The sequence below is a fragment of the Hyaena hyaena genome, unplaced genomic scaffold, assembly GCF_003009895.1.
Source record: "Hyaena hyaena isolate Hyena2069 unplaced genomic scaffold, ASM300989v1 scaffold_37, whole genome shotgun sequence".
In the NCBI taxonomy this organism is placed as follows: Eukaryota; Metazoa; Chordata; class Mammalia; order Carnivora; family Hyaenidae; genus Hyaena; species Hyaena hyaena.
In genome coordinates this window covers 1,021,582-1,044,085 of record NW_024080669.1, presented here as the reverse complement: position 1 = coordinate 1,044,085, position 22,504 = coordinate 1,021,582, and the positions used below count along the sequence as shown (strand labels likewise).

Sequence of the window (22,504 nt, the reverse complement as noted above, 5' to 3'; positions counted from 1 at the left end):
GATTTTTAAAAGCTCCCTGGGCCATGTTTAATGTACGGTCAAGTCTGAGAGCCACTGGGATCCACACGCACATGAAGACGCAAAGTGTCTGGATTCTGGGTTTGTAACAGAGAATCATCTATATCATATCAGCAGTTGTCCCTAACTTCCCCAAATAATGGTAGTGTATACCTTACTTAACAAGGAAATATTTTTTATCAGATTATTTTGGAGGATATTGAGAAATTGAGCAAAGACTGAATGCTTTTCATTAATAATAGAGAATTAATTGTATAACAATTAAGTAGATAGTTAACTATACTCAACAGACAACATCTGTGGATGTTGATGTTCTCCACAGGGTGGAGTTAGATGTCAGGAGGCAGGTGGTCTGAAAAGAGTGGGGCGCCTGGGTGGCTCATTCGGTTAAGCGTCTGACTTTGGCTCAGGTCATGATCTCACGGTTCGTGGGTTCAGGCTCTGCGTCGGGCTCTGTGCTGACAGCTAGCTCAGAGCCTGGAGCCTGTCTTCAGATTCTGTATCTTCTTCTCCCTCTGACCCTCCCCTGCTCACGCTGTCTCTCTCTCTCTCTCTCAAAAAAGATAAAACATTAAAAAAGCTAAAAAAGAAAAGAAAAAAACAAGAGAGCTAAAAAAAACTTTTTTGCTTAGAAAAAATTATGGACTCACCTAGGAAGTTACAAAAAGGCCTTCACCCAGCTTCCCTAAATAGTTACATTCGGTATAACTCTATGCAATATAAAAAACTAGGAAAATCACATTGGTAAAATCCGTAGACCTAATTAAAATCACAGATTTTTTGGTTGTCCTTTAATTTCTTGGTTTTCTTCATTCATTCAAAAAACTTTGACCGAGGCACTGGCATCATTTTATTATGGAAGTGTGGTACCAGGCTCACCAGGAAAACACACGCAAATTCCTGGACGATGGGCTCAGATCTACTGAGTCATATCGCATAGAAGTGGAACTGGAAAGTCCCGAGTGGTTTTTAGGATCACAAAAGCCACTAACCTTCTCTATGACAGGCACTCAGCCCAGGAGATTCACTTAGGAAAGACTCGTTGCTACCCTCTTAGGGAAGAGGGAACAGGTACTAACAGCAATGACAGGGCCTGAAATAGAGCCATGGAATATAGCCACTTGCTGTTAGAGCATGGGGGAAATAGCTCTTGGAGGTGGGGATGGGCAGTTGTGTAGGCTGGGCATATTTAAATTGGGTTTTGACGGATGAGTACGAGTTTAATAGTTGGATAAGCTTACAGAATCTGAATCATTGCTTTAGCATATCGTCTCCCTTTGCCTTTGAAGCAGATTTCCTGCAATGTAAGCTCCTTAGAAGCAGGGAGGTGTGGCATTCATCTGTGTATTCCCGATGCCCGGCACACTGAAGGTGCTCAATGGATGTTTGGTGAATGAAAGCATGAAAGCTACGGCTGGCTAGATAAATAAAGGGTGGAAGGAAGGAGGGTTACTGAGTGCCTGGCTGGAAGAACGGCTGGGGGAATGGCTGGGTCCCTGCATGAGCAATAAGATTACAGCTGGAAGAGACTGTGTCCGGGCCCGAAAGTCTCAGCATTTCTGTCCCCTGAAGCCCTAAAGGGAGGAGCCGGAAACCACTTGAGAAGACGCAGCAGGCCCTTGTGTAAAACAGGCTCATCCTGTATAGTTAATCCCTGAACGCCCCAAAAACCCATGGAGACAGCTGACTTTGAGTTTGTGCTAAGTGGCCTTCACCCTGGGGAGGAAAAAAAAAAAAAAGAAAGACACTTACCCTGAAAGCACTCTCCTGCTTCTTAATAAGTATATTAATTTTAAATGCCAGAGGCAGACTCATAAACTCTTTCTTGGAGGATTATGGCCTCAGCCCAGCTTGCTGGAGAGAGCCGGGCCGGCCACTCCTGCTCCCATTAAGCAGAGGGCGGGAATCTGCTGTTTTACAGGCAGGCTTGCAAAGGTCACTCCTGCCGGGTGTTGGATGTAGAAGGAGCAGAGGAGTTCTGTTTGCTCTTTATTTTCTTCGCCACTCTTGCGAGGCCTGGGAAGCTGTGAAGGCCTTGCCTCTGGGTTCCAGCATGGGCCCACAAGATCCTGCGAGGAACTGGGGGTGGGGGGCATGTCTGACCGGAGGTAGAAGAAGGGCAGGGGGGAGCTCTCTGCTCTGAGGAGCCCAGACTGTGGTGTTTCAGCACCTGCCCCTTAGCTGCCGAGGGCACTTCTAGAAGATGCAGTCACTCAGCCCTCGTCTGCAGTGCTACTAGACCAGGCTCCCGGGCGGTGTGCGCCCCAAAACCACTGGTCAGCCATGCCTCTCAAGTAAATCACAGGCACACTGAAGTTCGAGAAAACCTTCTCATCAAGGCTGTGTCTAAACAGCCCCGAGGGCACCGGGGTGGCTCAGTCGGTTAAGTGTCTGACTTTGGCTCAGGTCATGATCTCGCAGTTCTTGAGTTCGAGCCCCGTGTCGGGCTCTGTGCTGACAGCTCAGAGCCTGTCTCCTCTCTCTCTGCCCTTCTGCCTCTTGCACTCTCTCCCAAAAATAATAAGTAAACATTAAAAATAAATAAATAAATAAATAAATAAATAAATAAAGTAACAGTGTCAGATGGTAGTAGGGGACAGCTGAGGTTTGAAATCAAAGGATGCAGTTTTTTGAAGCCAGAACCCCTCATCCTTTCTGAGACTCTATTTATTCATTAATAAAATGGGAATAATGATCCCTACTCTAGAACGTTGCGTGCAGATTAAAAGGAGATTCTCAGCAGAGCGTCCAGTGCATAGAGGCCTCAGCATTAGGTGAGATTGGGCCAGGCATTGAAAATATAGCTGGTTCCCGTGTCTGAAAGATGTAGAATGAGTTTAAAGAAATTTATGCAGTGCCCACACCCCCCGAAATGTATAATCTACATTACATACATTTTTATTTTGCCACATGGGCTTTTTTTATGGATTCTTTTCTGTGGGCATCTACAAGAACTTAGAGACTCCAGGCCAGTTATGTCCCGCCTGACCCCAAGCTGCTCACCTGACATTTTTCATTAAACACGTTCTACTTAACGATCTCACGTACTTAGTCCTGTAAGGCCCTTGCTCCCATCAGGAAAGAATGCGAGAAGCTATGTCGGAAAGTGAAAGGTGGAGGTCTTTCCCTGATGATGTACTTGCTGGAAAAGAGGGAGATGGGAGGTTTCAACAGTTATTCAAGTCAAAAGTGCATTAAACCATCATAAGCGTCTGTGTTGCGAACTTTTTGAGACAGGTTTATTGCATAAAGTATTGGGGAATGTTATCGAGATGGCTTATTTACTTCACTCTTGTGCCTAGCCCATTGCTGGGTGGAAGACACTTGTCAAAGGAGCTCACTGAAATGCTTTCTCAGCACGGAGAGGCCCACGGGGTTGGATGCTCTGTAATTCCTTGCTTCCCCCGCCCCCGAGGAAATCTGGACACAGAGAACTTGAGGCTGTAGGGAGTTGGGGGGGCACCTCTGATTTATTCTAGGACGTATCGCCATTCAGACTCAATGTGGGCATGAGGATTGGGCAAATGACAAGTGCTCCTTCCCACCGATGCTCAGCTCAGGTCTGTAGAGTCTCCTATTTTAGAGGATTGCAGAGCTATTGGGCGAAAATAAAGCCATGGTTTCAGAAGTGATTCACAGACTTGGACGAATATGAGCTGTGCTTTTAGGTTTGGGGGGGGTCATCACCTGGGGTCCAATGGCAGGACATTCTGAGATGTCCTTGCTCGTCACTGTGACTCCTCCGTATCTCCAGAACTGTGGACCCAAGTGGGAGGCCCTGAGGCCCATCTTGCGACAATGGCAAGTTCTAGGAAAGCATCTTCTTAAACCTAGAGGCAGAAATGAACACATGTCACTGTTCCCCTAAGAGGCTCGGGCATTAAAAAGTAATATTCTCCACCACTTGATCAAAACTGATCGATGACACACGCCGGGCCTGTAACCGTGCACTTCGATGGGAATAAAATTAATTAAATGGGGTGTGGGGGTTTTTTCACCCTTCAACATTTGTATTGCTGCTAAAAATCCATACTTTTAAATATACTTCATTGTTATTCATTAAAACTGCATGCAATCTGTATTTATATAGCCTCAATTGCAGAGGCCATGGCTGAAAAAAACTGGACGTCTCAGGCTAATGTGCTTCTAGAAAGCAGATTGCTGTGCTCCCCAAACCGAGCAGCATTTAGCTTGAGGAGACAGAATAGTCATAAGGCTCGGCCGAGCTGGCTCTTTCATAAACCTGGCAGAACATGATCAACGGACATGATCAGAGGACTCACGGTTAAACTGGGTCTGCAGGAAAGTGGCGGGCATAGATCAGTGCCAAGGATTTAGAGAGGTCGCTTAGGTATCTGGTGAAGGGCCATCACACCCTCTTTGCAGTTCATTTTCCCTCCCTGGCCGGCAGCAGCCCCAGGTCTTGAACCCTTGGTGAGATTCTCAGTATGTTGCTGCTCCTTAGCCCCTGCTTCGGGGCCTTCCCATCCCACATCCCCGTGTCCTTATGGTGCTCCCGTCTGTCCCGTGTACCAGCAGGTGCTCCTCTCCCCTTGGCTGCCTCTTCTGGCCTGTCCCAGTTTCCTCCATTCTCCTCTCTGAGTTACTTCTAGGATAGTCACTGTCTGGGGAAAAGCATCCTTTGCTGCTCACAATTTTTCTATGATTCTATCAAAGATGAGACAGATGGACCCAATGGATGTGGTTACAGTCAGAAGCAAAGTTCACGGGCAACAAAGAAGCAAACCCTAGAGTGATCCATCCCAGGCAATGGGTTCACGTCCGCACTTGTTCTGTGCTCTCATGTCAAGGAGAGAGAGAGCACATCTCTCTGCACTGTGCTTGGTGGCTCAGCCGACTCACCCCCAGGGGCAGGGGAGCAGGACCCAGGACCCACAGACCTGGGGCTGTGGCCAAAGAGTTGCTAGCATTACAAAGAATTGCTCTGATGGCTCCTATTGTATCCTTATAATTCATTAGAATGATATTTGTGTCTCCAGAAGGTCTTTGTTTAATAGAGTCCTTTTCTCTAAAATATTTGGGTAAAATTTATGCTTTAGGAAAATGTACATCTGCCACTGTGTTGCCATGTAAACCCAGGGCCGGAGTTCCTTGTTTGAGAAACATAGACATTCATTATCACAATGAATTTCCACCAGTAATTCTGTCATGACCATAAGGCAAGTGGGGAAACTGAGACCCACAAAGGTCAAATGACTTTTTCTGAGGTCGTCCAGGGCTTGGATTAAAACTGTGGCCCCAAATCCCTATGCCTACCCGCTCCCGTTCAATTGAAGTTTCTTTGCTTTCCTGTCTGGGAGGCAGTTCTTGTCACTTGCAGAAACAGGCTGGAGCTTCAAAACTGCTGAGGACATCCCGTTTTCAGAGAGCGCGGAGGGCGACCCCCACCCGCCGCCCCTGCGCCGCGTGTCCCTGCAGCCACAGAGACAGCACACAGCTGACCTGTCCCTGAAGAGCAGCAGCTGGCAGGTCAGAGGGAATGAAGCGTGGGTGCCTCCTCGTGCACATAATTGGATTGTGGATTCGGCTATTGCCTCCAGGAACGACAATTGTCAGAGTCACAGGGGGCTGGCGAAGTTGGGTGCCCTTAGCAGAGAGGGGCTGTCTGGAGGCCCTGAGGACTCCCCTGGCAACCTGGACAGCTTCTGCTTGGTCCCCTATTCCTGCAAGAAGTGGAAGAAAGGTGACGGCTGGGTCCCTCTGTCCTTCAGGCATTAGCCCTGACAGGGGCAGCTTGGAGGGTGAGGCAGGCGGTGGTGGCAGCCGACGTGGTTGCCTGGGGCCCCCGAGGGCTGACTCCCTGGGAACAGTCTGATGTCAGGCAGCAAAGAGGGGAGCGGGGCCAGGTCTGGGGTTCTCATCACACAGCCCCCAGGCATCAGCCTCAGGTGCCTCAGTCAAAGTCTTGATGAAGTTCAAGAGGACTATTTGATTACATAGACTCCAGACCATCCTTTGAGGGATCACCCTGCCCCACCACGATGTGGTGCAGATGCCTCCCTCCAGCGTGTTGACTTCCTCTCTGGGTCGCTGCCTTTCCCCCGCCTCCACTTCCTCCCCTCACTGACCCTCAGCCACCCCAAACCTGCCACTCTCTTCTGTTACCTTTGTCAATGCTCATTACTGCTTCTGCCTAGAGCAGTGTTCCCATCGTGACTGCCTGGTTAAGCCTCATTTCTCTGACAAGATTCAATTTGAGTGCTGCCTCCTCCAGGAAGACCTCCCTGACCATTCTAGCCTGGGCCAGGCTTTGTGTCCCCACAGCCTTCATCCCTTATTACAGCTATTACCTCCACTCTTCTGTCTCCAGCACTGGACTTTGAGCTCCTTGAGATCTCTTTTTTTCCAGTGCCATGTGGGAGGTGCTGAGTAAATAGCTTTTGAATAAATAAACTTGCTACCGCATGGGATTTGGCCAACGTGGAACAATGGGAGTGAGCCAACAATAACTGTAATGACTGCTATTTATTGACTGCAGGCTGTATGCCAGGCACCGTGATAGTCAGTCAACACGTTAGCTCGTGTAATCCTTAGCACAGCCCTGTACGATTTGTCACTCCCATTTTACAGGTAGGGAAACTGAGTCTTCGTTGGCCCAAGGTCACAAAGCAAGGCAGCAGCAAAGCCAAGATTTGAATGGAGTTCTGTCTGATGGAAAAGTCTGTGCTTTTAACTAGCAGTAAGCTTAGTCCCTGGATATCCCAGACCGCAGCTTGCAGCGTGGGCTTGACTTACACAATCATTTCCGGCCACCGGGGGCAAGGTCTGGGACCCCAGAAGGCCCTAGAGCATCTCCCCTGGGGAGCTGCCGCAGCAACAGGGTCTCTGTGAATGAGTTTCCCGGGGTCCTCTGCTCCGTCTCGTAGCATGTGTCCCCACAAACCCCAGCCCCCCCACCCCCCACCTTATAGTGGAGAGGAAAAGATAAATGTGAAAATTGCATGATCCACGATGGTTTGTGTGACAAGGAAGGAGTGGATGCGTCTGTGCACATACCCATCCTGGTCTGGGCAACGCTGGGCTTTGTCCTGCTTCAGGAGCCCAGACGTTGGTGAATGAGTCTTTTGAAGTCAGTCCCCGCTGTCAGGAGAAGCCACATCTCTGGAGCAGTCCAGTGGCTGGCACTGACCCACAGCCCTGCCTGCGAGGCTGTGCCAGCCGGTCTGGACGCCGCCTGAAGCAGTCCTCAGAGAAGCAGATGAGGGAGAGGACGCTGTGGGCCTCGTCCCTGTGTCCCTAAAGTCAGACTGCAATGCTGTCTCCACCTTGGGCATCTCCGTCTCAGTTGTGCCCTTTCCACTCCTAACCGCAGCCTCTCAGAGGGCTCCTCGGCCAGCAAACCTGGGCCGGCCCTTAACCATGGGTGCTCACAACGGGGCCCTGTGGCCTGGCGAGTCTAAAATGGCAGATGGTCCAAGCTCACCCCATGTCTTCTTTGCACTGTGGTTACACGGTTTTCGGTTGATGTCTGGATACTGGCTGCCTGGGTGTTGAGAAAGCTCAGAACCAAGCCTCTCTTTGCAGAAGATGAGCGCTGTCATCCCTGCTCCCAGACCTTGCACTCCTGCTCTGCAGTCCATACGGGGGTGCAGATGCCTTACGGTTAGCGGAGAGGAGCAGAGGAAGACCATGTGGGATGGGTTATTAGCTGACAAATGGACTTGCACTACTGTTTCATTGAGGCTCCCCGCTGAGGACGGTGCGTGACAAGTTCCTGCCCATTGTGAAGAAGGGGGTGTGTGTGCTGGATATTCCCCAGTGTATCCCCGGGCACGATTCTCCACCCCTGTCCTGCAAGGCCGACCTCTACAGACAGCACTTATTGGCCTCCCTTGTCCTGGGGATTCGGGCTGAATTCAGCCAATGGGAGGCACATGCAGGAGATCTGAGGGCAGGAGGAGAGAGGCCAGGGTATTTATTCATCTGTCTCCTCTCTGCTCCGTCATGGTACGAGAGTGGCTGAATCCTTCTGATAAAGGCAGTGGCACCTGTGTGACAGCCCTAGATCTTGTAAGGCTCCAGAAACACCTCCCTCCCTTTGCCCATTACACTCAAGATGTTTCTCAATCTCTTGTAGTCCCCTGAACCCTGCCCACACCTTTGCAAATAATCTCTTTAATTCTCTCCAGTTACCCCTCCTGGAGAGGAAACATGCCTCCTGTTTCCTGGTCGGAAAGTGGCCCAGTAGGCACATTGCCAGACATAGCCACAGACTTACCAGGAGATGGGGGGATGGGCTCTGCAGCCCTCATTCCTTCGGCCACCCTCTTTGCAGAAAGGAGAAGGTCTGAGACAGAATTTCGGAGGGGAGCTGGTACTCTGAGTTTCTCTTCCTTGGTCTATCCCAAGCCAAATAAAGGAAGCTTCCAGAAAATCACATGTGGGAAGAGAATGTGGTCCAGCAGTGGGCAGAGTGGCACCCCCCACCCCCTGGCTGGATGCTTACACTGTAGAAACTCAGAGACCTGTCTCTAATTCTGCTGGAGTGGAGCTCAGAAAAGCACCTGGTTGCTGCCCGCATAGACAGAGTTTGGAGGTGCAAGGTTACCTCCTGAAGGCTGAATGGATCATTACAGGTTGGCCTGGCTCGAGCCGTCTTGAAAGCTGCAATGCACACTGGCTGGAAGAGGAGACAAGGCAGGCTGTGTGGAGGCACCCTTGAGTTGGAGACTATGGGGAGTCATGAGAGATCAGTGGGGAGCCCACTGCCCCCGTCAGGGAACTATCTTATGCAGAAATTGTCTTGTTCCCCAGAGAATATCTCAAAGAACCGACAATCCACCCCCCCCCCCCCCCCGAGACAGAGCTTGCATTTGGACTTCTACCAGCTCTTTCAGTGGCCAGAGAGCTGATAACAGCTTAAACCAAGTGAAAAGATCATCTTCTCCCCGCGCTGCCCGTGAAGGAGCCAGAGGCAGCACAGACTGGGGGAGGAGGAAGAGAAAGGCAGGAGGAAGGATAAGCAGCAAGTGGCTTCCCTTCCCCATGGCAGGATCTCAAGCTTGTGGCAGGTGGGGGAGGGGAAAGTGGGAAGAGCTTTCAATAGGATAGGATACTGAAGTTTTGATTTGGGTTGAAATGGATTTTTTTTTAAATTAAAAAAAAATGTTTTATTTATTTCTGAGAGAGAGAGAGAGAGAGACAGCCTGAGCAGGGGAGGGGCAGAGAGAGAGGGAGATACAGAATCTGAAACAGGCTCCAGGCTCTGAGCTGTCAGCACAGAGCCCGACGCGGGGCTTGAACCCACGAACCGTGAGATCATGACCTGAGCCGAAGTCAGACGCTTAACCAACTTAGCCACCCAGGCGCCCTTGAAATGGATTTTTAAACCACTGAAAATAAACTGTGAATACTGAAGAGTGATGGGAAAGTGAGAAGATCCTATGATAGTTCAGATTTTAATTTTTGGAGGGGTCACCATACCACCTTCCAGAGCAGCTGTACCATTTTGTATTTCCAGCAGAGTGCACAAGGGTTCCCTTTTGTCTACATCTTCACCAATATTTCTTATCCCTTGCCTTTTAATAAGAGCCATTCTAACAGTTGTGACCTGATATCTTGTGGTTTTCATTCGTCTTTACCTGATGATTAGCGATGTTGAGTACCTTTCCATATACCTTTCGGCCATGTGTATGTCTTCTTTGGAAACATTCAGGTCCTTTGTTCATTTTTAATTGGATTATTTGCTTTTTTTTTTTTGCTATTGAGTTGTATGAGTTCATTATATATTTTGCATCCTTTTTTTAGTTTTGCAATAAAGTTATTTAATTTCATATTTTGAAAATAAAGCATTTGGAAGAACACTGCTTATATTTGCCATGGCTTGTTATCAATCACATAAAGCCTTTGCCATAAAACAGATTGACTGCTTATATATTATTTTGTACTTATTTTTACTCCAAGTGTAGAATTCTAAATATAAATATTACTTTAAAATAGTATTTTTGTCCAAACCTTAATTATATGCCAAAAAGTTACTTTTATTAATTTACCATAAAATAAAGCTAATCCATTTGGGAACTAATAATGATATGTTTAGCACTATCCAAGACTCCAAGTTTAGAAAAATATTTATGACTGTTTTTGTTAATTAGCCATTTGAAGTATTTCATCTATATTTCTTTTTTTATATATATTTTGCATCTTACCTCTTCAATACAGTTTGTGAAAATCTTCTCCCACTCTATAGGTTGCCTTTTCAATTTATTGATTATTTCTTTTGCTATGCAAAAGCTCTTCGGTTCAATGGGGATATATCTGAAGCAATGGAAATCAGTATTTTGAAGAGATATCTGTACACCCATGTTCACAGTCATACTAGTCACAACAGCCAAGATATGGAAGCAACCTAAATTGCCTTCAGTGGATGAATGGATAAAGAAAATGTGATATTCACATATAATGAATATTTATAATTCATATAAATATAATTTATTTATAATCATTATCCAACCATGAGAAAGGAGGAAATTCTACCTTTTGCAACAACATGGTGGGGTCTGGAGGGCATTATGCTAAGTGAAATAAACCAGACAGAGAAAGAAAAATACTGGTTGGTATCACTTATATATGGAATCTTAAAAAAAAAAAAAAGCCAATTTCCTAGAAACAGAGAAGAGAATGATGGTTGCTAGGGGCTGGGGGAGCGGAGAGGTGGAAGGCTTGGGGTGCTATAGGTCTAAAGGTACAAATTTTCGGTTAGAAGAAGTTTTGAAGCTCTAATGTACAGCATGTGACTATAGTTAATAATGTGGTATTATACCCTTGGAAGTTGCTGCGAGTGGATCTTAAGTATTCTTACCACATACACCTGTACACACACACACACACACACACACACACACACAAAGAGTTAATTATGTTAAGAAGTGATGGATGTGTTAATTATCTTGATCTTGGCAATCATTCTACAATGTATATACATATCAAATCATCACATTCTATACTTTAAATACATACAGTTATATTTGTCCATAAAAGAAAAAAGAACGTTTCTAGAGTCTGCATCCTGTCGGGCGCGTGTGTGTGTGGGTGGAGAGGGACATCTGAGGGAGGAGGTCTGAATGCAGTAGTGAGGGGAAAGGCTGTGTCTTGATTTTCCCACTGAGCCCGGTCATTCAATAAATTGGCTTTAAAGTCATTTTAGTCTTTGGGATTCTGCAGGACTACGGGCTAAATAGAAATATAAAAGGAAGGTAGTTACCCAACCCAGGACTGAAACAATTAGGGCAGGTGGTAAGGTTAATAAAAAGTTGAGGGCAGAGTGACAGGTCACTACCTGTCCCTCAGGTCACATCTGAGGACAAAACACAGGCAGAATCTGGATTTGTTTCCATGGCTTTTACAACCTGAACTGAGCAGGGTCTATGCTGGGTGGTCACTTGGGCATGTGTGGGCCTCAGGCAGAGATGCAGACATGACTGCCGCCCTGACCACTAGGAGCTCACAGTCCAGTGGGATAGTTGATTAATCTGGTTCTTGATTGTTCTATAATTGTTCCCTTTGTTCCCCCCAAAGGAGTCAACTCCTGAGAACAGAATCCACAGCAGACAATCGCTTACACATTGACTGAACATCCAGCACAGGCCACGCTCTGTGCTGACCATGGTGGGAATTAGGACGTCCTAAATCACGTGGCTCTTAGCCCATGCGGGGCTTATGGCAGACATGCCATCAAAACCTCAATTTCACTGCATAGATATGACAGGCAGCAAGCAAACCCCTCTATGCAGGGGTGTTTAGGGGTCTGTGTGGGTCCCTGGTTTGCCCTGGGCTGGCTTCATGCCTCTCCTTTGATGTTGCTCATAATTCCTATTTTACGCTCGTTATAGGGGGACATCGCCATGAATAAGACCCAATCCCTGCCTCCAAAGACCTTGACATCCAGGAAGAGAGATGATAAGTAAGCCACTCTGAGCAATGGCACATGTGAGGCACTGTGTTGAGGAAAGCTGGGGTGCAGTGGAGGCCGGCGAGGGCAGGGGTGGTTTGGAACGGGACTAGGGAGGCAAGGAAAGGCTTCATACGGAGGCAACGTTTAAGCTGCAAGTGAGAGGAGAGAAGAGTACTTCTGGCCGAAGGAGGCACTCAGGGAAATCCCAGCATGCACTTGGGAAACGGTGGGCACGGGGAGCAAGGCCAGGGGCACGCTTGGAGCAGTAAGGAATGGCCGGGTCCTGCTAGTCTTATGGGCCATGCTAAGGGGGTTGCATGTTCCTCTTTAGAAAGCTACCTGTACGTTTTAATTTAGGGAGGCACTGGCTTCAGATTTACATTTTGGGAAGATACCCTTTTGTGGCCAAGCATAGCACAGGTTGTCAACGTAGGACGGGTTAAGAAGCTGTGGGGAAACTGGTTAGGACGTTGGGGTAATAACCCCATCAAGATGTAGGATGCAGAGGTGAGGCCAGAGGCCAGAACCTTCAGGAGAAAGAATTGACCAGAACTAAGGGACGAGGTGGGGAAATGGAAAGGAGGCCAAGTGGCTGACGGACAGGTGGGCAAGCCTCATTCCAGCTGGTTCTGATCTGGCCATGCTCCTGGCCAGTAGTCAACCCCAGGGCGTAGGTGGGGAAGGCCAGGGCCCAGCCCCTGTGCTCAAAACCAGCCAGGCCGAGGCCCCCAGCGCCCAGGCCAGGCATCTGTGTCCCTAGGAGGCACCCCACAGGTCCTCTGCCCGGCTTAGCTCCGTCTCCAGGCCTAGAGGCTGCAGCAGCATTGCACAAAATTATATTTTCCTCTTTGAAGGCAGCCTTTGCAAACAGAGCATTACTTAATCGAGAAGATATTTAGATCTGTGTATCTCTTGTAAGGTACATGCTCCCCACGGTGACATCTTAATGGCTAGGGGCATGGAGAGGAAGGTAAATAATCTTTACCTTTGCTGCAGCCTGGGAATTCTCCTCGTTTGTCAGATATGATTAGCTGTTACCCTTCTGGTCCCCGCTTGTTATTCAGGTCCCCGCTTGTCACAGTCACACCCCTTTGGATGCTCACGCCTTGCTTTCTCTCCAGCTCTCTCTCCCTCTGGTGGCACCCTGACTGGCTAGTAATTTATGTATGACAATATGAGACTAATTCGGTTATTATGTCAAAGGGAAATTGAATCTAGGGTTTTAGTGCCGCATCTGGGAGAAATCTTCAAATGAATCTGGAGTGGGGAAAAAAGCCTCAGAGTTCGATTCATCCGCTTGTCACCCTGTCGGCAAGATTAAGTCATTATAGAGGGCTAAGCCAGGGCCAGAAATGGGAAAGGAGAAGAAGGAGATAAAGGGAATGAGCAGGGGGTGGGGGAGCACGCAGGGAGGAGGAGGCAGAGGCTCTTGGCTGGGCTGTGGGAGGGAAGCCTGGAGGCAGCCGGCCCTGGAGGAGGAAGAGGGCTTCCTGTCTCTCTGGGGACTCCCTTATTTACCCACAAAGGCGGTCCTAGCTGTGTGAGAGCCAGGGGACAGATGGACAGGGAGGAGGTTCAGTGGGAGGGCATTTATGCAAACATTAGCTTGTCTCTGCTCCTGGGTGTCTTAAACATTGTCTGAGTTAAAATCTGCCTTCCCCGCCTCCTGGGATTAGAGCGCTTTGCTCTGAGACAAGTGGGATGGTAGCATTTCTGCAGGCATCTAAGCTTGGGGGAATGGATGGACGGATGGACGAGGGGTTCCCCAGCCTCTGCACACAGTGGTGGGACCCAGGTGTACACCCCAGGCTGGCACGTCTAAGGGACCGTGTGTATATTCACTGTCAGTCAGGAGGGAGAGGAGGAGGCGGATGGGGTGGGTGCCTGGGAGCCTGGGTGGGAACAGTGGGGAATGGGGACCAGTCAACATGCCTGCGACTTGAGTATAAAGGGATCTGATTCTCAGGAATTATGAAAATCTTTTATAAGGTTGTCCTGCCCTCCAAGACGCTGAAACGCTGCTGACATCGGTCCAATTGTTAGATTTATTTTGTCTGCCATGATGTTATTCTCCACCGTTGACCTTGTGGAAATGTTTAGGGTCACTCATACTGGGGAATATGTTTCCTTTCTTCAGTCCAATGGCTCTCCCACTCTTGGGGTTCCTGGGTCTCTAAGTAGCCCTTTTTTGCTACTGGTCCTTCCTTCCCCCAGAGGAGGGTCGTGGGGGATTTGGCAAAAGGAGCCATGTTCACACCAAGACCGTGAGCCGCCATGTTGGTTTTCTGTGGAAACTGGGGTGCCCAGATTTGAGTGCCTCCCTAAACTTCAGAATTGGATTCTCATACACTGGGACCACCTACTCACATGGGGAAACTGAACTGCATGGTTACCATGACTACAGGTCTCTCCTCCAGCCTCATAGGTATGACTCTTGCCTCTTAGAATCTCCCAGCCAGGATGCCCCTGGCCCCAGCAAAGGGTGCCAGAAGGTCGTCTTGACAATGCCACTGCCTCCAGGCAGGATTTCAGGGGAATGACCAGGCTGGGAGTGAATTGAGGTTCATTCCTACATTTGTCCCTCTCTAACTGGCCCCTCTTCTTACCACTTTCCTGGCCTGTCCATGGCAAAACAACTTTTTCCCCCCTAAAGAGAAAGGAAGAAACTCAAATTAAAAAAAGAAAGAAAGAATTCAAAATAACCCTCAGTTCTTAACTCACGGCAATTTGACTGTTTCTTCCAATGCCCACACATCGGCTTCAACCAGACACCCACCTAACAGTACTTATGCAAAAGATATTGGCAGCTGCTACTTCTCAGGGTGGTTTTGTTACCATCTATCTCTTGGGCTTGTGTGCGTCGGTGGTGGCTTTTTCCATTCTAATGAGGGTCCCTGTCCCCTCAGAATGACCTTGGGCTGCCGTGATCTTGCACCCTTGCCTCCTGAGCAAACAAGAGATGGGTAAAAATCTGCCCCCTCTCCGACATCCACCACTGTGCTGCTCAATACCACACTTCTGTTAATTGGACTGTGTGATCTCAGGGATGGTTATTTATTAATAGATTATTCAGAGCCCTGGACGGGTTCATCATTACAACCAGAGGATTTGAGAGAGGCCACGGAACAGATGGGTACTGCTGAACGTCAGAGGAAGGGTCTATTTGAATTCCAGGCAGCCACTACCTTGATAGTGGGGGAGAACAAAGCCCGTCATAATTCTTGGGGGAGGGGTGTCTCTATCCGCACTAAAGCAAGCTGTCCATTAGGTAGCCCTGCCCGAGCCCCTGGAGGGACAGGTATCTCCTTAGGTTCATGGACATCCTGGGAGCCCTCAGGTCCACATTCCTGATAAGCTGGGTGTTCCTAGAAGGCCAAGTTTGAGGGAAGAACGGGCTTGTGGCAACCATTTTGTTTCCGGTCTGCTGGGTCCTGGCTTGGGCTTCTCATCAGGGGCCATTTAGTTCATTCGCCTGCCTCCGGGTCCAACTACCGATAAAATAGTTGGACACGCTAGTTGGGGGGGAGGATCTCTCCTCCTTCTCGAGTCTTCTGGGGAAAGGGATGACACAGCTCCCCACAGTCGTGCACGACAATGCTGGCAGACCCACTCCTGAAATCCTCCCCAAAGCCTCATGCTGCAGATTTAGCCAGAAGAACCAGATGGTCAGAATACTCTGAGTAGACAGGTAGGGGGTGGCGATGCCCAGCGAGGGACCTCGTGCCGACTCCCACCCAGGCTGCTCACTAGCTCACGGGAGACTGAAACCAAGAGCCACCTGTCAGTTTAGACCCTCCAGAGCCCATGCAGGTCCCTGGAGAGTGAGACCCGAGCAGAACCCTTACGCCCTTCCCACTGTTGCTGGGATGGGGCTGCCAGTCTAGGCTACTGCTCAGGGCCGTTGTGCCAGTGTGGCCAGTGGGGGGGATACAGCTCCAGGAGCAAGGCCCAAAGTGGGCAGCAAAAGCCGAGGGGACATCGGGAGAGGCCCTCGGAAGAGATCCAGGTAGAGACACTTTGGGTCTGTAATAAGGACTGGACCCCACGGACACTGGCTGTGGGAAACAGTTCCAGCACCCAATCTGGGGACCCAAGATATCTGCACTTTCCCTGGCTTTCAGAGACTGGGGTGAGGTCAGTGGGTGAGGCTGGGCCTGCAGGTGAAATCAAGAGCCTTCAACTGAGGAGGGAGGAGGGGCTCTGAGGGAGGGGCAAGGAGCCACACTGGCCATTTCTGGGCAGGACTGATGCTCAGCTGGAGAGAAAAACAAATAAACCAAGGTGGGATTTAGGAATGCGGTGCTTTCTATTCTGTAGGTGGGTCATTCTCTCCAGCTTTGCTTTCCTTGAGAATGTATTTAATTTTTAATTTTATAAGTAATACATGAATACATTCTTGTAAAAATTCAAAGGATACAAATGAAGCAAAAGTCCTCATTACCTCCCTCCACCCCTCTCCCCTCCTTGACGGAAATCACTATTTTCAGTTCACTGTTTAGATAGATGGGCAGGTAGGTAGATAATAGACAGAGGTAGGGAGATAGATGGGTGGATGTTTATGGGGCTTGTCTTTTTTGCTTGACAATTTCCTTGGTATGATTTCCACGCCAGTGAAGGGATCCGTTTCATTCAGTTAATTGTTACGTGATGTTCTGTCAGTAAGTAGTACCAAAGTTTGACTGTAACCTTATTGAATGGATATTCATTCTGTCACCGTTCTCTTATTATTTACAATAAGCATTCTTTTACATGGCTTTGGCAGGTTTTAAAATGGGTTTAGGAGTGGTGGGTGGGGATGGGAGTCCCATGGGATCCTGGGCGGGGGGGTGGCGGGGTGCAGAGAAACTGGGCTGGTATTGAAGCAGGTCACTGAACGCTCTCTGGACCACCCCTGTGCCTTGGCCCACTTCTCAGAGTAAATGCGTCCAGCGTGATCTGAGTGGCTCGTGGGGTTGGATCCCACTGCTACCCCTCAATGACTACCTTGAGATTCAGACTACAGCTGGTATAAGAGGCCACGTTCCACCATGACCGTTTCCTAACGTGCGAACTCGGTAGCCCAGCCAGTTCTGGGCAGGTAAGAGCCGGACACTGGCGTGAGAGCCAGATAATCTCTTCTCACTGCACTGATTTCCAACAGACTTGCTCTTTCTTGAAAAGGATCACAGACCACATTCCTGCAGCAGCCCCAGCTGAGGGACAGGTGCTATTTTGAGCTGTTTTCAGTAATTGGTTAATGCAGGGATGAGTGGGAAGGAAGGTACGAGGGCCGTTCTGGATGCAGGGCTGACGTCATGGGTGAGTTTACAGAGACGCGGTTTCCTGTGTGGCTTGGGGAACAGTTTCTCCCTCTGATCACGTGTCTCTGGGACAGTTGGGGAGGATGAGACTCCTTTGTTCTCAAACCTTTCATGCAGCCTCAGTCCACCTTGGCCTTTGGTCTTGGTGTGCCGTCTCAGTCAGAGTCGGGTAAAAGACACAGGCAGCCTGCCTGGGGGCCCAGAGAAGAGGAGTGAAGGGCAGGGTATCTCTTTGTTTGCACAGCACGCTCTGAAAAGAAACCTGCTGCAAACTCTTGTCTTCTTCCTGCTTGCCCATCCACTTGCCAATTGATGGGCCTCCTCCATGGCTAAGGCCTAAGGCAAGATACTGTCCAGGCTGAAGGCTGACCTTGGAGAGGGAGGTATCTGGTAAGAGAAAGGGCTCTGCAGCTGGACATCAACCGAGTTTATATCTTGCCTTGCATTCTTGACACCTAATCTCTCTGTGCTTTGGTTTTTCCACCTGGAAAATAGGCACAATTATTAACATACTTCTTCTCAGAGGGTTATAGTCAAGGCTTGGTGAGAGGAAGCAAATGCATCACTAAGCACAGTGCTCAGCAAATGGCAAATGTGTAAGAGCCGGTGGCCATGATGATGGTGTATTACACTGGGTTGTGATGTTCTCTTTAGCTTTGTGTTTCTTCTGCAGATTTTGAGTCCTTTCCAGGGATCAGAATCATCTCCCTTGTCTCCTCACCGCAGGTCCTCAAAATAGGTTTCATGAAAAGAAGTGCGGTAGGTGAAAAATGGCCTCACTGTCTTTGTAATTCCTTCCTTCAAAGGTCTATTTCCCTGCCCCGATCTGGGCTGGCTATGCAACCTGCTTCGACCAGTAGAATCCAGCAGAAGTGATGTCACCTGATCTCCAAGCCCAGGCTTTAAGAGTACTGACAGCTAGGACACCTTGGTGGCTCAGTCAGTTAAGCATCAGACTTCAGCTCAGGATAGTGATCTCACAGTTTGTGAGTCCAAGCCCCACATCAAGCTCGCTGCTATCAGCGTGGAGCCTGCTTGGGGTCTTCTGTCCCCTTCTCTCTCTGCCCCTCCCCCACTCACTCATGCTCTCTCTCTCTCAAAAATAAATAAACATTAAAATAAAAGAATGCTTACAGCTTCTGTTCTTTGACTCTTGCTGCTCTGAGCCTGGCCCCAGCCATACATCCGATGGCAGCGCGAAGGAAAGCCCTGGTGAGTCCAGCAAAAATCTAGCCCAAATTGAAGAATCAGGAGCAAATAGATTGTTGCCATTCTAAGCCACTGAATACTGGGATGTTTTGCTTTTTTTTTTTTTTTTTTTAATGCAGCAATAGATAAATGATACATGAAGCTTGGGGCAAATCCTTCCTAGAGCTCATAAGAGACAAGAGAGAAAGCGAGTTATATCAGAGTGAACCATAGTATTTAGAAGGTAGAATTGCCCAGGTTCAGAGAAAACAGGTACAGTCCCAAGCGCAGAGGCTCTAAAAGGGAAGACAGCTCAGGAAGGCTGAGAGGCTCTCAAACACGGAGTCCTGATGCTGTCATCACAAATGAGGCTGATGGGGAAAGTGAAGGCAGCGACGAGGGCGACACCGCGGTGCAGGGGCATCTCCGTGGTGAGCACAGACTGTAACTGGGCATGTTCCAAAACTGGGAGAGGTGGCGAGGGGGAGTGTCCATATCCCAGGTGAGCAGGACCCTCTGGGAGGGTACCCGTGACACCACCACAGTCCTGGACGACCAGGGAATGCCAGGGACAGCGGTACATTAAAAAGATGTTTGAAGCAATCAGCCCTATTCTGTAAGGGGGATGTTATAATGTTGAGAGAGGCCAAGTGGAGCAATATTCCCACTCTGCTTGTCCCCTATCGAGGAAAGCACTCCGAGCTTGCAGCGAGCCGCTGGAGAGCCCACACGCACCTCAAGCAGTGAGTGGCGCCACCCAGCTCCTTCCCCGGGAACTACACTCAGCCTCTCAGCCTCAAGCTCCCCGAGTCTTGAACTGTCTGTGAGCATCTGTGCTTTATCTCGATTTATTTTGTGCATCCACTAGCAAGCTGTGTCCTCGGGTATAGAAGACAAGCCTAAGAGAGGTTGTTATTTTGGGGGTGGGGGTGGTGATGGTCTGGCAACACCTAAAAATTTGCCATATAAATTAACGGTAATGCTTTCTTCACTTCGCACCATTTCGGCTTACAAAAGGTCTACTTCTGCACTTGATCTTAGCCAAAAGGCCAAGAAGCGATACAAAAGGTCTGCTTTTGGACAGCAGAGGAAAACCTGTATTTGCTTGGGATTTTCATTCCCGGGCTAAAGTGCGTCTCATTCCCATGCTCAGGAAAAGCTTCACACAGGATGGACACATCATCATCATCGCAGGGTAGTTGATCCTGGTATCAGAATCCACTGGGACACTCCTGTCGAGAGCAGATTTCTGCCCACCGCCTCCGCTCACCCAGCCTGACTCATCAGTCTCTAAGGTCGGGGACAAGGAACATATATTTATTTAGCCAACACTGCATGCCACTTATGGCACTGTTCTACACAATTTATACATACCTCTCCCTTAATCTTTATGACAATTCCACGTGGGAGAGCCTCTTGTTACTTCTATTTCAGAGATAAGAAAACGGAGGCCTGGAGAGACTGAGTGAGTCACAGTAAGTGACAGGGCCGAGCTTGGAACATGCTCAGTCTTGCTCCTGACTTCACCATGCTGTTAAGCACTCTGCTCTGTGGCTACTTGTAGATTTTAAGCCAAACTCCCCAGGTGTCCCCCTGGGACACACTTACATTCGCAAACTGCTGCTCTAAAGGAGGGGGCACCTGTGTGGCTCAGTCAGCTGGGCATCCGACTCTTGGTTGCGGCTCAGGTCATGATCTCACGGTTTGTGGGTTCAAGTCCCATGTCGGGCTCCATGCTGACAGTGGGAGCCTGCTTGGGATTCTTTCTCTCCCTCTCTCTCTCTTCCTTTCTCTCTGCTCTTCCCCTACTCACTTTCTCTGTCTCTCTCTCTCAAAATAAATAAATAAACTTTAAAGATAATTTAAAAAAAGATTCTGGAAACAGAGGAGGTAAATGGTGTCCCCATTTACTACAAAAATGGGGTGGGGAGGCGAGGGCATCCCAGGGACTATGGTCCTTGGCAAAACTCCAGCATTGGTTTTTAAATAGACCGTTTGTGGACAGGAAGGGAAATGGCAAACATCAGAAACCAGCATGGACTCACAAAGCAAGAGCCAAGCCAAAATCATCTCATTTACTTCTCAAAAGCAAGAGCATGTAGGGAACACATTCTAACCTCCATTCCACCAAATGACAGGTTCGGTTTGAGGCAGACCTAAGAGAACAGAGCCAAGGAGACAGGCACATAGACTTACTCAGAGCTTCGGAGAAGAGAATCAGGTTTCTCTCTTCCTGGATGGGAACGCAGTGTGTTGTCCAATTACTCTGGCAGCCACCTTCTGAGCACGAGGACTACTGGACTTAAGAAACTATGCTGTGTGCCTCTTCAACAAATGGTGTCAGGAAAACTGGACAGCCACGTGCACAAGAGTGAACTTGTGCCCTATACACAAAAATAAATTTAAAATGGATGAAAGACCTAAAGGTGAGACTTAAAACCATAAAAATCCTAGAAGAGAGCACAGGCAGTAATGTCTCTGACATCATCTGTAGCAACTTCTTTCTAGATATGTCTCCTTGAGGTGAGGGTAACAAAAGCAAAAGTAAATTACTGGGACTACATCCAAGCAAAAAGCTTCTGCACAGCAAAGGAAACAATCAACAAAACTAAAAGGCAACCTACTGAATGGGAGAAGATATTTTCAAATGATATGTCTGATAAAAGGTTCGTATCCAAAATATATAAAGAACTTATACAACTCAACACCAAAAAATAATCCAATAAAAAAACAGAAGACAGAAATAGGCATTTTTCAAAAAAAGATGCACAGATGGCCAGCAGCCACGTGAAAAGATGCTCAACATCACGCATCATCAGGGAAATGCAAATCAAAACTACAGTGAGATATCATCTCATACCTGTCAGAATGGCTACAATCAAAAAACACAAAAAACAACAGGTGTCGGCAGGAATGTGGACAAAAGCAACCCTCGTGCACTGTGGACGGGAATGCGAACTGGTGCAGCCACTGTGGAAAACAGTATGGAGGTTCATCAAAAAGTTAAAAAAAGAACTACCCTACAACCCAGCATTCACACTACTGGGTATTTACCCAAAAAATACCAAAATACTAATTCAAAGAGATACGTGCGCCTTGATATTTACAGCAGCATTATCTACAATGGCCAAATTATGGAAACAGCTTAAGTGTCCATTGACTGATGAATGGATAAGGAAGAGGTGGTATATATATACATATACATATACATATACATATACATATACATATACATATACATACATATACATATATATACATATACATATATATACATATACATATATATGTATACAAGGGAGCATTACTCAGCCATTAAAAGAATAAAGTCTTGCCATAAACAATGACATGGACAGAGCTCGAGAATATCATGTTAAGCAAAATAAGTCAGAGAAAGACAAATAACATGGGAGTTCATTCATATGTGGAATTTAAGAAACAAAACAAAGGAGCAAAAGGGCAAAAACAGAGGCAAAAACACCAAGAAACAGACTCTTAATCACAGAGGTCACCAGAGGGGAGGTGGGGAGGGAGATGGATTATATAGTGATGGGGATTAGGGAAGGCACTTGTGATGAGTATCGGGTTACGGGTGTAAGTGCTGAATCACTCTATGGTACACGTGACACTAATAATACACTGTATGTTAAGTAACTGGAATTTAAATTGAAAAACAAACAAACAAAAACCAACCAGCCAACTAAAAAAAAAAAAAAAAAGCTAATGCTGTGGATGGCAGACAAAATGGGTAGAATCGAGCCCCTGGAGACATCATCAAGCTTCTGGATCCACCACTCCTAAAGCTGCATCCATCTCAGGGTTTCTCGTTATATGAGCCCAACATCTTACTGTTTAAACCAATTTGATTTAGAGTTTCTATAACTTGCAGGGAAAAACATTCTAACTGACATAAGGAGGAATGAGTGCCTTACGTATGAAACACTTCAATTTTAGAAAGTTATTTGACCACAGTTTTCATCGTTATGGGCAAACTGGAGAAGCGGGGCTAGATAATATCATCAAGAAGATTCACAACCAGTGGATCTAAAATTGGCCAGGTGCCAGGTGGGACATGGCAGGGGGG

The 22,504-nt window shown here is 47.9% G+C and overlaps 1 long non-coding RNA gene across 1 annotated transcript; it reads right to left on the bottom strand.

Moving 5' to 3' along the window:
- Positions 1 to 3,407: 3,407 nt before the first annotated feature.
- LOC120229962 lies at positions 3,408 to 20,794 on the bottom strand. Its single transcript, XR_005527887.1, has 3 exons — positions 20,617 to 20,794; positions 3,706 to 3,848; positions 3,408 to 3,613 (listed from the first exon to the last, which is right to left on the bottom strand). It is a non-coding gene; the product is annotated as an uncharacterized LOC120229962 (long non-coding RNA).
- Between the last annotated feature and the right edge of the window lie 1,710 nt (positions 20,795 to 22,504).